At 33.7% G+C, this 17,306-nt stretch overlaps 1 long non-coding RNA gene across 1 annotated transcript in view; it reads right to left on the reverse strand.

Moving 5' to 3' along the window:
- Positions 1-442: 442 nt before the first annotated feature.
- Positions 443-17,306, reverse strand: part of LOC144317213 (uncharacterized) — a 54,643-nt gene continuing 37,779 nt past the window's right edge. Inside the window, exons 2-4 of the long non-coding RNA XR_013383154.1 lie at positions 14,360-14,443; positions 12,224-12,295; positions 443-519 (exon numbers count right to left, since the gene is read on the reverse strand). This is a non-coding gene — a long non-coding RNA (uncharacterized LOC144317213). The remainder of the gene's footprint in view (positions 520-12,223; positions 12,296-14,359; positions 14,444-17,306) is intronic.

Raw genomic sequence — 17,306 nt, forward strand, 5'->3', positions numbered from 1 at the left:
ACAAAATGAACCTTCTTGGTAGCTCTCACCTACACTGTTCTCTTTCATACCTCATTCATTCATTCACTATTCAAAAGGCATAGCAAATAGTTTAATAGTTTGCCAATCATCATTATAAGTTTAAGAGAAGAAAAGAATAAATGACTCATTATGTTCAGTGATCATTTTTAAGACAAGGAGAGATCAATCCAATGGTAAAAAATACATGCTTTTTATCCTTTTTCATATGTCAGAATGGTTGATTACAATACTTTCCTATTTTCTCCTTTGACATTATCAAATGGTTACTTGATCCTATTTTTTTTTAATAAAAATGAAAATGAGCTTTGACAAAAACCTAGAAATTCATTTGAATTTTTCCTACTAATACATATTTTGTTTGGTTATATATAAATTTTATATTTTATTTAGATGTTATATATAAATTTTATAAACTTTGTACTTATTTATTTTGTGGAAAGTTCAATGTCATTTCTCTATTTGTTATTATGCATCCTGCTTAGTATCTTCGATCTTCATCTAGTTAAAATATCCATCATTAGGAAATCTTAGAGGAAATATTGTATCAGTCATACTAAATTGCTTCACAAACTTTAATGTGCAGAAATACCATTGTCATTTTAAAGACATAAAACTAAAAATGTCAAAAACAGAAACAAAAGGACATTGGTAAAAAGTAGTCCCCACACTAACTAAGTTTTATCAAATTTGATCAAAATAAATTTTCGAATCTTAGGAGTAGAATTAAATTCCAGATTTTTCAGGATTTACTACTTCTTCCTATAGATACCCTGATTAGCCATGGGAATATTTTATGTGATTAATTAGTATCACTATAAAAGCATATAAAACATAAGATGGGGTGAATTGGAAGAAAGCAGGAAACCCCCACCAGAAAGGTGAAATAATATTTTGAGATATATTTAGTCAGTACTTGCTGGTTAAACAACACATAGCCAAAACCTGTATGTAGTAAACTTCAAATAAAGATGCAAATTTAATCTAAAATGCATTTATTGATCATTCATTGCTTTGTAAATTCTATGGAATAAGTCTAAATATACTAATTAAAAGGGAGATTGAAACAGTGATTTAAAAATATTACCCAAATATATGTTGTCTATATGATGCTTTTTTCAAATATAATGATATAGGTAAATTGAAAGAATATAAAAAGATATATAATGCAAATATTAATTGAAGGGAAGTAGGAATGCCTACATTAACATCACATAATATAGATTTTAGAATAAAGAAAATTATCAGAGATGAAGACATATTTTGCTAAAAAGCACAATCCACAAAGAAATGGCATCCTAAACACTGTGAGAGGGGAATTATGTCAGCAAGATGATAGAATCAGGAGCTGCAAAATATGTGATACAGAAAATGACATAATTGAAATAATAAATTGACAAATCCACGATTATAGTTAAAAACAACATCCCTCTTTCTAATGGTTGATAAGCCAAATTTTGGGAAATTCTTGGCTATTATTACTTCAAATATTCATTTTTCTCCCTTATATCTTTCTTCTTCCTCTGTTATTGTGATAATGCATATGTTACATGTTTTGAAATTATCCCACAGTTCATGATGTTCTGTTTGCACACTGTAAAAGGATATATTTTATAGTGAATAAATTACATCTCAATAAAACTGCTCTTAAACAGAGAATAACTTACAAAAAGACAGTATAATGGAAAGGATTATGAAATGTTTACCATTCAAGTAAGTGAATGTGTGGAAACAGTTTCAGAAGAATAGATATTAATTCTTCTTTAAATGTTTGGTAGAATTCCCCTGGGAAACCATCTGGTACTGGACTCTTGTTTGTTGGGAGGATTTTAAGTACTGCTTGAATTTCCTTGGTGGTTATGGGTCTGTTTATATTTTTACTTCCTCCTATTTCAGTTTTGGTAGTTTATATGTCTCTAGGAATGCATTCATTCCTTACAGATTGCCTAATTTGTTGGCATATAGTTGCTCATAATATGTTCTTATAATTGTATTTTGGGATGCCCAGGTGGCTAAGTGGCTGAACATCTGTTTGCAGCTCAGGGTGTCATCCCAGGATCCAAGGATCGAGTCCCGCATCAGGCTCCCTGTGAGGAATTTGCTTCTCCCTCTGTCTATCTCTCTGCCTCTCTGTGTGTCTCTCATGAATGTATAAATAAATAAATAAATAAATAAATAAATAAATAAATAAAATCTTTAAATAACAGTGATTGCTTGTTTCTTCAGTGTTGGTTGTGATCTCTCCTACTTCATTAATGATTTATTTATTTGGGTACTTTTCCTTTTTTGACAAGTCTGGCCAGGGGTTTAGTGATCTTATTAATTCTTTCAAAGAACCAGCTCTTAGTTTCGTTGATCTGTTCAATTTTATTTTGGTTTCTACTTCATTGATTTCTGCTCTAATCCTTATTATTTTTCTTCTTCTGCTTGGTTTAGACTTTATTTGCTGTTCTTTCTCCAGTTGCTTTAAGTGTAAGGTTAGGTTGTGTATTTGAAACCTTTCTTGTTTTTTGAGAAAGGCTTTTATTGCTATATACTTCCTTCTTAGGACCACCTTTGCTGCATTTCAAAAGTTTCGAATAGTTGTGCTTTCATTTTCATTTATTTCCATGAATTTTTTATTTATCCTTTAATTTTCTGGTTGACACATTCATTTTTTTAGCCTCCATGTATTTGAGTTCTTTACAAACTTCCTCTTGTGATTGAATTCCAGTTTCAAAGCATTGTGATCTGAAAATATGCAGGGAATGATCCCAATCTTTTGGTACCAGTTGAGACCTGATTTGTGACCCAGTATGTGATCTATTCCAGAGAATGTTCCATGTGCATTTAAGAAGAATATGTAATCTGCTGATTTAGGAGGTAATGTTCTGAATATATCTATGAAGTCCATCTGGTCCAGCATATCATTCAAAGCCCTTGTTTCCTTATTGATCTTATGCTTAGGTGATCTGTCCATTGCAGTGAGTGAGGTGTTAAAGTCCCATACTCTTATTGTATTATTATCAAGGTGCTTCTTTAGTTTTGTTATTAATTTGCTTATACAATTGACTGTTCCCATGTTAGAGACATAAATATTTACAATTTTTAGATCTTCTTTTTGGATAGACACTTTAATTATGATATAATAATAATATATAATATAATAATTAATAATAATTAATATAATAATGATAATAATCTTCCTCATCTTTTATCATGGTCTTTGGTTTAAAGTCTAATTTGTCTGATATAAGAATCACCACCTTAACTTTCTTTTGATGTCCATTAGCATGATAAATACTTTTCCATCCCCTCACTTTCAATCTGGAGGTGTCTTTTGGTCTAAAACGAGGTTCTTGCAGATAACATTTCAATGGGTCTTGCTTTTTTATCCAATCTGATACACTGTGTCTTTCAATTATGACATTTAGCCCATTTACATTCAGAGTAACTATTGAAAGATGAATTTAGTGCCATTGTATTACCTATAAAGTCACTTTTTTATATATATTGCCTCTGTTCCTTTCTGGTCTATGTTACTTTTGGGCTCTCTCTTCACTTAAAGTTTCCCTTTTAATATTTCCTGTATGGCTGATTTGGTGATCAAGGTATTCTGTTTTTTGTGTATGCTTTCTTTTTTTTTTCTCTTTGCATTTCAGTTTTGGAAGCTTATATTAACATATCTCCAAGCTCATTGATTCTTTCTTCAACAGTGTCCAGTCTATTGATGAACTCGTCAAAGGCATTTTAAAATTTTTGTTGCAGTGGTCTTAATTCTTAGTATTTCCTTGAATTCTTTCTTAGAGATTTACTTTTCCATGGATCCCTTAACATATGAATAATAGCAATTTTACATTTCTAGTTTGATAATTCCAACATCTCTGCCATATTTGAATCTTTTTGTAATACTTATTTTGTCAGTTCAGCCTGTGTTTTTCTGATCTTTTATTATGGATCATAATTTTTTATTAAAAGCCATGTGCACACACAGAACCATATAGTATATATTGAATAAAAGACTAGAGTTAAATAGACGTTAGTGTGAGGTTTTATGTGAATCAGACTAGGAATTTAGTTATGTGTAATGTTTCCTATAGCTGTAGTTGCCAGAGGTTCAAATGCCTCTAATATTCTTGATTTTGTCTCCTTTGTTGTCTTTGGGTTTTCTTATTAATTCCTCCTTAAGTAAAGACCGCTCCCTGCAAATCTTTCAACTGTGATACAGTATTATCTCATGTAAGCCCTAGTGATGTGGTAGGAAGCTGTGGGGGTGAGGGGAAAGCATTCTGTATTTCTACAATTAATTCTCAGTCTTTAGATGGCCTTGTCCCTGGACTATGAGTGTCACAATTGTTTCTTAGCTTCTATTACCCTTTTAGGTGAGAAAGTCTAGAGGGAGCTAGAAGTGACTAATTTCCTTCCCCTTATAATAAATAAAGGCTATTGTAAAGGTATTTCTCTTAAAATATTGGCTTTTCTTATGATGAATTCTTTGGACATATTTCAAAAGGTCAGTTTTCTCCTCCCTCCTACAAAAACACAAGGATATTTCTTGTTTCTTCACTATGAAAACTTGGCAAGGTTTTCAGATGCACAACTCATGAAAGTCTTGGGACTCTTTAAGACTGAAGCCCCAAGAGTTTCCTATTCTCACACTAGTGTCCATTCTGCTTCCAGCAATTCGACAAAATAATCATGTAAGTTTATCTAATAACTTCTGTCCCCAGAAGCTTCTGTTCCTGATAAGCTGATCTCAGCTATGATTTTCTATATTCATCTTAAGATTTGGAGTCCTGGTTTGCTCCAAAAACTCAATTCTCTACAGGGTTCAAAAAAAAGGAATTGACTCTCCACTTGTTCAGCACTTTTTTCTTGTTGTAACATGAGAGTAATAATTTCCAAGCTCTTTACATGTCAGAACTGAAACTAGGACCCTTCCACACTTGTTTACATAAAAAAATTTGGAAAAATAGGAACAGAAAGATTTCCTCAACTAGATATAGAGCACTACAAAAAAACTACAATATACATTATATTTAATAGTGAAAGACTACATATTTCCTGAGGTAGGAACAAGACCAGAAATATCTGTTCTCATCACCCTCATACAACATAGCTATAATGTTCTAGTTAGTGCAATAACAGAATAAGAGGAAATTTAAGGCATACATATTTTAAAGGAAGAAATAAAACTGTCTCTATATGCAGATTCCATGATCATCTATGTAGGTAACCCTAAAGAATTTATTAAGAAAAATTCCTAGAATTAATACATGAATACATTAAAGTCACAGAATATATGATAAATATAAAAGTTGTATTTCTATAGACTATTAATAGAGCACAGAGATACTAAAATCAAAACTGCAACACTATTTACAATTGCTCAAAGGTAGAAAGCAATACTTAAGTATGAATGTAAGAAAACATATACTTGTATGCTAAAAGCAATATAATGTTGATGAAAAAAATGAAAGATCTAAGTAAATGGAGAGTTCTACCATGTACATGATTTAGAAGATTCACTATAGGAAAAAATATCAAGACAAGTATTTAGGACAAAAGCAGAACTCTCAAGACTCATTAGTAAGCAAAACAAACAAACAATGAAGTAGAAAATACATGACCAGACATTTCACCAAAGAAGATACACAGATGGCAAATAAACACATTAAATTATATTTAATATCATTAGTCTTTGGCAAAATATATGTTAAACCGCAATGAAATATCTATCACTAGATGCCTAACAGAATAGATAAAATATAAATAGTGAAAACACTATATGCTGACAAGGGTGCAAAGAAAATGGATCATTCATACATTGCTAATGGGCTTAAGGTCATGCATGTTTAGTTTAGCCAGAAATTGCACTGCTGGGTATTTATCCCAGAGAAATGAAGAGTTGTGTTCACATAAAAATCTGTACACAAATGTTTATAGCAGCTTTATTTGTAATATCCAAAACATATCAACACATGTTTTTCAAACAGTGAGTGATTAAACAAAATGTAGTTCATCCATACCATTGAATACTAGTCAGCAATAAAAAAAAATTTTTTAAAAGAATGAATTATTGATATATGCACATCCTGGATGAATCTCCAAAGAATTATGGTGGGTGAAGAAGCCAAACCCAAAGGTATTTTTCCATTTACTTATCATTCTTTCAATGACAAAATTACTGAAATGGATACCGGATTTGTGGTTGCAGGGGAAAGTATATAAAGCAAGACAAGAGGCATCCCAGTGGTGATTGAGATGTTCTGTGTCTTCATCATATCAATGTCAATGTCCTTATTGTGATATTATGCTACAGATTTATGACATGTCATTAATGGAGAAAACTGGGTAAAGCATACACAGGATCTTTCTGTAGTATTTATTACAACTGCATGTGAATCTATGATTATCTCAAAATAAAATATTTAATTTTAAAATTAAGTTAAAAAGAATTCAGATTGCTAGATATGGAATAGACTGCTGAATGGGAAGGGGAGACAAGAATATAAGAAAAAAGTTCTATGAGAAGGTAAGTATAGTAATTCAGGAAGAAGATGGTAACATGTAACAGTAGAAATGAAAAGTACTAAATAGATTCAAGATACCGTTTGTTGCTGAGCCAGAAGACCTGCTGTGTATATGGATATGGGAGGTGATGTAAAGTAAGAATTAAAGGATGACTCAGAATTGCAAAATGAGAGATACTAGTGGGAGAGATATAAGCTGGTTTAAGAAATTAAAAAGGGAATGCAGTCAGGGGGAATGTGGAGAGGTTACCATACATGATTTGGAAGTCTACTCAAAATATGGAATGAAAATAATTTTTTAAGATTTACTTATTTATTTATTCATGAGAGACACAGAAAGGCAGAGACATAGGCAGAGGGAGAAGCAGGCTCCGTGCAGGGAGCCCAGTGCAGGACTCAATCCCAGGACCCCGGGATCACGACGTGAGCCAAAGGCAGGTGCTCAACCACTGAGACACCCCAGACACCTCTAGAATGGAAATAATTAAATAATAATGATCAGAGTTATTTCAGTGGTGTTTTGGAATTAATTAACTTATATATTGAACATTTCTGGACCAACAGGAGTGGGTGGCTAAGATGGCATTGGAATGAAAGTTACTGAGAATAAGAAGGTCTAGGACTGAAGGGCCAGAGGAAGGCTAGCACTCAGGGTATTAGGGTGACTCAGGTGGCATAGCTTTAGGCTGAGAATGGTGTGGCACAGTTTCTAAAAAACAAGAGTTAGTGACTGGGAAGTCAGAAACTGATAGCAAAAAGGAACGGTACAGTGCATTGTAGATGAAGGCATAGGGATTGTTGAAGAAAGACAAAGGCATGGTAGTCTATAAATGGCACTAATGGTCTTCAGATTGAATACTCAGGTAAATTGGATGCAATAGAAAAACAGGATGTCAAAGAGCAGTGGAGTTACTAAGGGAGCCAGCTTTTGGGTAAGGCAAAGATGGAGTGTTTGGTGCAGATGATGAGGATAAGATGCATGTTTATCATGGAATAAGTATTTCATTGGATGTGTGTAATGATTTATGAGAGACAGAAATTTGGATCAGGGAAGAGGAAGTATATATAGTTTCTCTGGTTATGAAAAAATATAAGACAGATGACTAGATGTGTTTACACATCAGGCAAGATATCAAAATGAAGAAGACAGATATCTCATCCCTAAGCAACTAAAGAGATATAAAAACAGCTATTCACTATAAAAATGCCACACTGGGATTTATTTACTATCCTTTCCATGGACCATTTATGCATAAAGAATCTGCACGTTCTTCACTATCAGAGAGCTCTTTGCTGATGGATTATAATCACTTTACTTGACATGTTCTTGTGGTGGGAGAGCCCATATGTTGTCATGAAAATGGGGTGATGTTTTTATTTTGGTATATAGAGAGGTCACATCACTAGGTTAATACCTTCAATGTATCCACAATGAACTCTTTCTGAGATGTGAAACTGTCCTTGAGACCCAGCTAGAAACCATCCTTGGCAGAAGAAGAATAGGGTTCTGAATAATGAACTACCTCGAAGTCTTTTGGAAGTAATCTGAGTATAAATCCTATAAATAAATTAATTGATGAAATAGTGGATAGCTTGTGATTTCATTGCTCTTATTTTTATTCCCAAATTAATAAAAAAAGGTCTGTCTCAAAAAAGAAATTAAGATATATCATGTTACCACATTCAGATTCTATGTCAACCAGATCCAGGTTAGAACTTTTGGTAATAAACCTTAAGTGGGGAGAGGAAAGTCACTTCAGCCAGAGTCTTAACTGCGGAGTGGATGGATTCCATTTATCAAACAACAATGCAGCCAGGCCTTATCTTAGAACAAAACAGTTCCTTTGAGATCAGTTTCCAAAGGCTTTGTGTTTGGCAACCTGAAAACTTTAATTTAGGACAGAATCTTACATTCTTATGAGGGATAAAAAAATAAGGCCAGATGCCTTAATCTGAGGTTCAACTCTGTGGAAGAAGCATGTGGTCTAGTAAGTTAATAGTCTATTCCTGACCACAGTATTTTCCCCACAGTCTGTTTTTCCCTACAACAAAATAAAAGTTGTGCTGCCTCCAGCTGTTCAGAATACAGAAGCATGGAAATGAGATGCGGTGGCCTACAGAGGGAGGACAGGTCATTGTCAAATACAAAGCTGCAAATTGTATTATGTGAAATTAAATCTAATTTGTACATGAGGCATAATATAGTTTTAGTCATCCCATAATTAAGCTTGGGCTTCATGTATGAGACATCAGATTCAGGCTGATTCCTTCATTTATAATTGACAGTATATTCCTTCCAAAATGATCATCAAGCTATCTTGCAATTTTGTATGACCCTATAGAAGGCTGATCCTGCCCTGGGCTACTTATTTGCCAAATAAAGAGAGATATAAACTACATTGTTTAAGCTACTATAGTCTTGAGTTTTCTCTTAGTCAAAGGTGAAATTAACCCTGAGAGATACTCTAGCAGGAATTCCATTTGCAGAGTTCGCTGCCTTCTGTGGTACCTGTTATTCCAAGGAAAACTTGACAGTTTTGTCCTACCAAATTCTAAAATGCAGGCGTGTCCAATGAAACACTCTCAATAATTTCTATCAATGGCAGTTCCATCCATTCTATCCCATAGAATCTTGCACAAGCATCAATCATTGTCAGGTTCAAATTCCAGGAGACACTATATGTACAGGTCTCTAATTAACTTGAACCTATAGATCCCCATTAGATGACTTGAAGTTGTGGGAAGAGTCCTGCTATACAGTCTCCAGTGAGGAGGCAACTAGATACATTTAGCATTCTTTTTTTGACTGAAAATCCAACAAAGAAAGATTCTTTCACTTTCATCTCCATCAATTTCTAGACTTGTTTGTTTAGAAGCTGGGTAATGGACTAAGGATAGCAGAACTACTCTTTAGTCTTAGCAAGTGATGCATGAACAATCAATCACCTCTGTTCTGAAGGTGTGAATACTTCTTGCCTGCTATTGAAATCTCCAAGGTCTTAGTTTAAACTCTGAGGTGATATGGATAGACTCGATACATTCTATTTTAAGAAAACTAAGACCAAAATCAAGACATTTTGATACCAGATTTAGACCACTTACCACAATGTTTCTGATATCAGATGACTATCACTGAAAAAGACATTAATGGAATGATCTCCAGAGGGATTGGTCTTTAAAAGCCATATAGTGGAAAATAGCATGCAAATTCATTTGGATATCCAAAATCAACTGGAAGAATACAGGCAACTTTCCCTTAATAAATTTACCACTGACTGGTTTTGCTGTTTTCATCATATTTTAGGAACTTAATAATGAATCATCCTAAAAGTTTATGAAGAAATGAGATCTAGGTGCGGGTATGATTACGGCAGGCACTATTTGGGGTGTTTCCTGGATTTCTTCTGAGTAGCATTCCACTGGATGCTCCTACCAGACCTGCTATATGAAAGCTCTGGCACTTTCTAACAAACATATCCAGAGGAGTCCTTCCATATTTAGAGGTCCTCTATGATACCCAAAAGTGGTTTCTCCAACTTTACATTTATGTAATAGTGATTTATGGTTTTCTTCTATATAAAATGTTCTTATTTTTTTTAGTAATATTTCATGTACTTTAGGGAAAAACTTTAGAGTTACAAAAAATATCAGAAGTAGTTATTCAGTCACTTTTGAAACATGAAAATTTGACTTGGACAGAATATTTTTATAAGAGTATATTCAACTATTCTCATTTTATTTTACTTGATTAAAATAAACTACTTAAAATTTTATGTGTTGTCTTTATCAGACACCATAACAAATTTGAACAAATCTGAAATTATTCTTAGTTCATTTCTACACTGAGGTATTATGGATCAATTTCATGACCATATTATGATTTAAGCGTGAAGTTGATGTCACTAAGCTTTTATAATATTCTGGAGGGAAATGTGGAGTCTAACAAGAAAGAGAAAACAGCAACAACAAAAAAATAGGACTGGATTTAAATATCAAAATGCATAAGAAGGAGCAAAAATTAGCCATATGTAAAGCATTTCTAATTATTAGCAGCTTTCTATATGAATTCTGTAGTGATGGTTATGTGAGACAAAAGAGGTCAGTAATCAACTAACACAAACAGACATCATGAATACATTAGAGATTATACATGCCTAAAGGATGAAAGCAGTGTTTATTATCCTAAAGTTTAGCAATAGTGGAACACCATGCCCAAGATGCTTTCTTAGTCTTTGGAGTCTTAAATTTCTCTCTCTCTTTCTCTCTCTCTTTCTCTCTTTTAGAGCCTTGCATTTCAATAGAGGGATGATGGGAGAGGGAAGCTACAAAACGACACTTAAACAAGGATATCAAACATTTGACTTGCCTTGGCCAGGCCAATTTAATCCTATCTCCTACCTTCCCATGGCATAACATGCTGGAAAATGACTGCTTAGGATTTCCTTGAGGATAATTGTTATTGTGGTTCAAGGATAACCCAATCTTCAACTACTTAGTGTATTTGCATATTGTTTTCTAGTGCAAATTTTGTCAAGGCACACCAGTTGATGTTTCTGGCACTGTGTTGGAAATACACACAAACATTTGGAAATATTTCATGCCCTATAAATTCAAAGGGAAACAAATTAACTCACCATCATCATAAATAAACAATTCTTTGGATGGTTTGTTATGTTATAATAAGAAATAATTATGTCTGATGCATCATCCTAAAATGATAGTCATATCAATCTGCTCTAACACTGACAAGTGCCAAATTTGCAGTTGAAAAATTATATTAAAGATTAGAGTTATCCTTTTATGAAACTTGTAATGTCATTTTTTAAGGTTTTATTTATTTATTCATGAGAGACACAGAGAAAGAGACTTAGAGACATAGTCAGAGGGATAAGCAGGCTCCATGCAGGGAGCCTGATGTGGGACTCAATCCCAGGACCACGGGACCACATCCTGAGCCAAAGGCAGAGGCTCAACCACTGAGCCACCCAGGCACTCCTGTAATGTCATTCTTGATGGCAAGTTTAGCATTCTTCCATAGGAGCAATACTGCTAATTTCCTAATTTAGTTTTCTTACTTTTATATAAACACTAGAAATATTAATGATAGGCATGACTAGAAATATTAATGATAGGCATGGGTGTGGAAAGGAAGAATAAACTAGCTACTATTCTCTTCCCAATAGTTGGGAGTATGATAGAATATATAGGGAAATATATTTTAAATCTTCAAAATATTATTTCTTTCAAGTAATGTCCATAATATATTAACATATTAACATTTGACTCATACATCAAGTGGACAGACTAAACCAGAGAAATATCCAATCACTGTTCTAAAGTAGGTTACTAACAAGTGAAGCAAGAGGAATGATGTATATAAAATCAAGAAACAGAGGATAACTCATCAATTTTACAAGTAAGTGCTTACTAAATACTATAACAACTGGAGGTAAATTAGAATGGAAAATTCTCTGATAGTGAAAACCCACAGGGTTTTAGATCTATTTTGAAAGACATATATTTTCACTGGCAAAGTAACTCCATCTCCATAGAAAGACATAGCTTTTTAAAAAATCACTAATGAGGATATAAAATGGGAGGAAAAGAATTAATTGTTATCTTGTTTTTCTTATAGATATTCCTTCTAAGAAGCTAAATAAAAATGAAAATACACTGGTAAGAGTTGAACCAACCTGTATATGTGTTCTCAAATTACTGTGACCTTGGACAAGTGGGATGACCTCTCTGACACTTAGTCTCCTAATCTGTTAAAAGAGAAAATGGTTCTGATCTAATGAACTTATATTTAATAAAACTTCCTACAATATATGTCTGTAAATAGATACCAGATACTTCTCTTCCCTCACTGCATACCTCCATTGTATAAATATGTGTTTATATGTTGGTCTTCTCTGCTAGACAACATGTACACATGTACTTGGAGACAGGAAGCTCTGCATTGTATAAACATCTGAAGAGTCTGCATAATTTCTGGCATACAAGAAGAACTTAATAAATACTGGTTGGTTAAGTTAGTGATTCATAAGCACAGAAGTTGAAATTTCTTGAAGATAATATACATCTGATATACAAAAGATCCATATTTCACATTGTTAAAAATAGTAAAGCAAAATCTTTATTTAACAAAATGTATGCCAATTTTATGAAAATTGCTTGAGATTTTCTCTCCCCCTCATCTTTTGTCCCTCCCCCTCCCCAACTTGTGCTCTCTCTCTTTTAAAAAAAAAAAGTATATTGTTAATCTTACTCAATGATATACATACAAAAAGCCAAATGACTACAGCATAAGCAGCACTGTGTTAGACATCTCAGTGTCTTGCAAATGGCCCAAATAGGATATCATTGTGAGAGTAAGAATGCTTCACATATTTAGATAAGTAAATAATTCTTAGATATAGTGATTATATGAGATTTTTAAATATCATGAAGAAAAATAGATGAACATCCTTGTGATGAACACAATTTGAGCAGAAAGTAAATAGGAATGCATACAAACAGACCTCTGCCATCCCACTTCCTAGGATTTGAGTTGAATTCACACCTACCTATGACATAATCCTGTTCATGTGAAAATCTAAGAAATCAAACAAGTAATTATAAAAATGAATTGATAAAAGATAACTATGAGACCTTTTTAAAAAGTGTGTGGCTCAAGAGAAGAGAATTTAACTGTGAAGAAATATTTTTGTTGCTTAGTAACTGTCTAGGTAAAGTTCTAATTCCTAGGAACAAAATAGTAAATGAAATAGCTAGGTTCCCTACCATAATTTGTCTCAGATTGTATGATTCAAAAACTTAAGATCATTGAAAAAAAACTTTTGCCTGCGGGCTATGTTGTTATGAGAGAAGAACAACACAGGTTTAAAAGAATGAGAGGAAGAATAAAAAAAGAAATGCCTAGGATGAAAAGCAGACCAGCTGAGTTTCAAACTTTGATGGTGAATGTGATGACTGGAAATCTAAAGAAACCCGATAAACATCACCATTCTTCCATTCCCTACTTCAAAGCCAATTCAAAACTAACACACACAGATGAGTAGCCATGATATTAGCTTCATTTAAGATAAAAGCTGATATTGGAAAACTCTACTTGTATCCACAATTTAGTAAACTTTCTAATAATGTAAAACACTAATAATCCAACTAAAATGATCTAACTAGGATTTTGCTTAGAAATGAAGGAGTTTCTGTGATATAGAACACAGTACTACAACTAGCAATCAGCTGAGCTAATCTGTACTTTCAGATGCATGGTGCATGGATACTTCCCATGACCACCTTAGGGCTGGGTTTGAAGTATTACTTTTCTTCACAATATAGCTTCCCTTTGAAGAATCAGCTCAGTACAATCCTCTGAAGCAAGATGTTCTGGGAAAGAGTTTAGTGTGATCAACTTTTCTTATCAGGCGTCCTATACTACATTCATTCTTCATGACAACTCCTTGAGGGGGGGGGGGTCCATAGTATAGACTTTGTTCATATAACGTAAGTTATTTTTCATTTAGAATAAAATATTTACTCTTTTTAATCTGATTCTTATCTATTTCCCCTCCTCCCCACTAAGTAAAGTCCCACACACAGAAGGATCATGACTGGTTGCCATTGAATATCATGGTATCTGGAACAGAGTAGGCACCTAATAACTATATGTAAGTAACATATGAATGAAGCATATAGAATTAATCATTCAGGAAAGGACTATGGGTGAAAATGCATTATTTCTTCAAGACAGTTTTGATAGGACCTAGACTCTGGGTCAGCTGGTATGTTCTAGATCTCCCCGAGTCTCAACTAAAACCTGGGATTACCAGAAATGCTCCAACTTCACTGTTACTTCTCTTCCACCATTGAGGAAGGGGCAGAGTCCAAATCTCTGAGTCTTGTTTACCAAGCTATGCAAAAAAAGAAATGAGAGAAATATTTGGCATGTTAATTATCCTGTATAAGACAACTTTTTAGCTTAAAATGGAAATAAAATCTACTCTAGGGGACCGGGGTGGCTCAGTGGTTGAGTGTCTGCCTTTGGCTCAGGTCATGATCCTGGGGTCCTGGGACTGAGTCCCTCATCAGCCTCCCCATAGGAAGCCTGTTTCTCCCTCTGCCTGTGTCTCTGCCTCTCTCTCTGTGTGTCTCTCAAGAATAAATAAATAAATTTTTAAAACATAAAAATAAAATAAAAAATGCTCTATTGATTCTTGAGGAAAGTAAGTTAAATAATACAATCAAAGAAATTAGCCCAATGCTAGGAAAGATAAGTGCTTATTAAATAATTAATGTAATTGGTAAAAGCAGCAAATAATTTGAGTTGAATGATTTTTATTAAGTTGCTATGCCAAAATGTGAGAGTCTTCAAAATTGTGAAGGCTGTATTATACTTTTTCAGAGATGTTTTTATTGATGCATTCATCCATACATTCAGAAATCTTTATTGAATATTTATGATAATCCATTTTATTTTTCTTGGCACTGGAGATAACAATATTCAAAGAAGACAGAATTGCTGCTCTCAAAGAACTATTAGTCTAATAACTATAAATGTAACAATTTAAAGTGTGGAGGATGAATTACCTAAGAAAATAGCCAACAAATTTTAATAAACTGATGGATAGCGTGATGGAAGTTTGAGATTCACAAAAGGAGTATAAGCCACTTAGGGGTGAGGACAGTGATATTAAAATGTGCATGTAAACTAAATTACTTTTTTAAAAAAGATTTTATTTATTTATTCATGAGAGACAGACAGAGAGAAGGAGAGAAAGAGGCAGAGACACAGGCAGAGGGAGAAGCAGGCTCCATGCAGGGAGCCTGACGTGGGACTCGATCCCAGGTCTCCAGGATCAGGCCTTGGGCTGAAGGCAGTGCTAAACCGCTGAGCCACCCGGGCTGCCCTAAATTACTTTTATAAAATGTTAATACTCCTTCTATATCATTAACATTTGTGCACTCACTTTTAAGTGTTCTGTTCAAGTAAAGGATGTGAGTTAGAAAAACATCACTATGGTAGAACCTAGATCTCATCCAAGCCATTCTGTAAATCAAATGTGTACTATTGGCCAGGCTACCTGAGTATCAGTTTTCTCTTAGATAAAAAGAGAAAATTCATTTAAGCTATAAAATTTAGTTTTCAAATCAAAGACAATGTGTTACTCAACATTATTATAATCACCCCACTGAGGAGGAATGGACCCTCATTCCGAAACTTGGTTCAGCTTTTCAGACTGATGAAGCCACACATGAGCCAAGAGGGTACTTAAAGGCTTATTACTCACAAAAGGGGGATTTCTGGGGAGAATGTCTCTATCAGATAGGCTTATCTCTTAAATAGGTTTGAAAACAGCTAAGAGGGCAGAAAGAGAAACTTGTTTCGAGTATTTATGGTAATTAGGGAGTGAGGTTAGAATAAGAATTTCCATGTGGACCAATATTGAAAAGTCTGAACTTTCCACTTTTGCAAAGGAGGGAGCACCTGGACTTTCTTAGCTTGCTCAGATGTGGGGCAATAAGAGCAGGGAGAGTGGTGGCACTTGAAAGCTGTTAGCAACCAAACATCAAAAATGGAGTCACACTCTTTATTACAAGCCCACAGACCAGAGACTTCTCTTTGTCAGTGCCAAACCTAGGTACCTTCTAGATTGTTCTTCCTAAAGTGATTGAAATTTATTCATAGATTGTTGCTGAACCCTCAGGCCCTTTAGCAATCTAATGATTTATTCACATCATGCTTTTTATTTAAAAATATGTCAATATAACTGACTCATTAAGCTGTATGTTTACAATGGTCCCATGCTTGAATTTATGTGTTACACTTGAAGGTTTAAAAATGTAAAACATGTACGCAACTACTTAAAAATGGGATAGTTCAGCTGAAAATTCAGTAACTTTTCAGTGGTTATCATTGCAAAAACTCCTTGCCTGATAAGACACGGTATTAATTCTTTTTTAAAAAACAAAATTTGTAAGGTTTTTAAATTTAAAAATATTTCTAATATTTTGAAATAAAATTCCTTGCACAGACATAGAAATCAGGCCACTTTGTATGCTGAGACTCTCCCTTGCACGTGGCATACTCAGAGGCACATGTTCTCTAGAAGATAATCATAAACATCTGTCTTTTCAGTGGTATTTTTTTTCACCATAACACATGAAGAGGCTATTCCATGGAATTCTATGGATAAAGAAATATGAATTTTTACATGCACTATTGGAATCTTTTGTTTAATAAAAGCTTAGTGAAGTGTGGAAAATATGTAAAATATGTTGATTTACTATCTCTTAGAGAATTTCTAAGGAAGTATTCATAAACTTGACTGCCTTTAAAAACAAAATGAAATCCTTCTATAAGACTATAGTTTGATATATTCTCAAGTTCACTTTTTTTGCCTTTTCTTTAGTTTTTTCTTTTTTAAATTTTTTAAATTTTTATTTTTTTAGGCACACCATAGCTATGAGCCTAAATTCACTTACTAAGAGACCTATTGAAAACAAACTGGGTATTCTGATATTTATGCTGCAGGTTCTAAATGGAGATTTAAAATTTGACAGGCCAAAAGGATGTGTTGAGAACAATTCCACTCAAGACAAACAACCAGAGACTTGCAAAATCCGTGAGTGTGAGCTACACTGCAAGAGTTTATCAGAGCCAAAAGTTGGGACTTAGCAGCATTCTTGTCAACAGGACATACAGTTTTCCATATAGACTTACATAATCTAGAGAATACATATTTTTTTCTCACCAAAACCCAGCAACTGAGCTCT

Source organism: Canis aureus, chromosome 7 (assembly GCF_053574225.1).
Source record: "Canis aureus isolate CA01 chromosome 7, VMU_Caureus_v.1.0, whole genome shotgun sequence".
Lineage (NCBI taxonomy): Eukaryota > Metazoa > Chordata > Mammalia > Carnivora > Canidae > Canis > Canis aureus.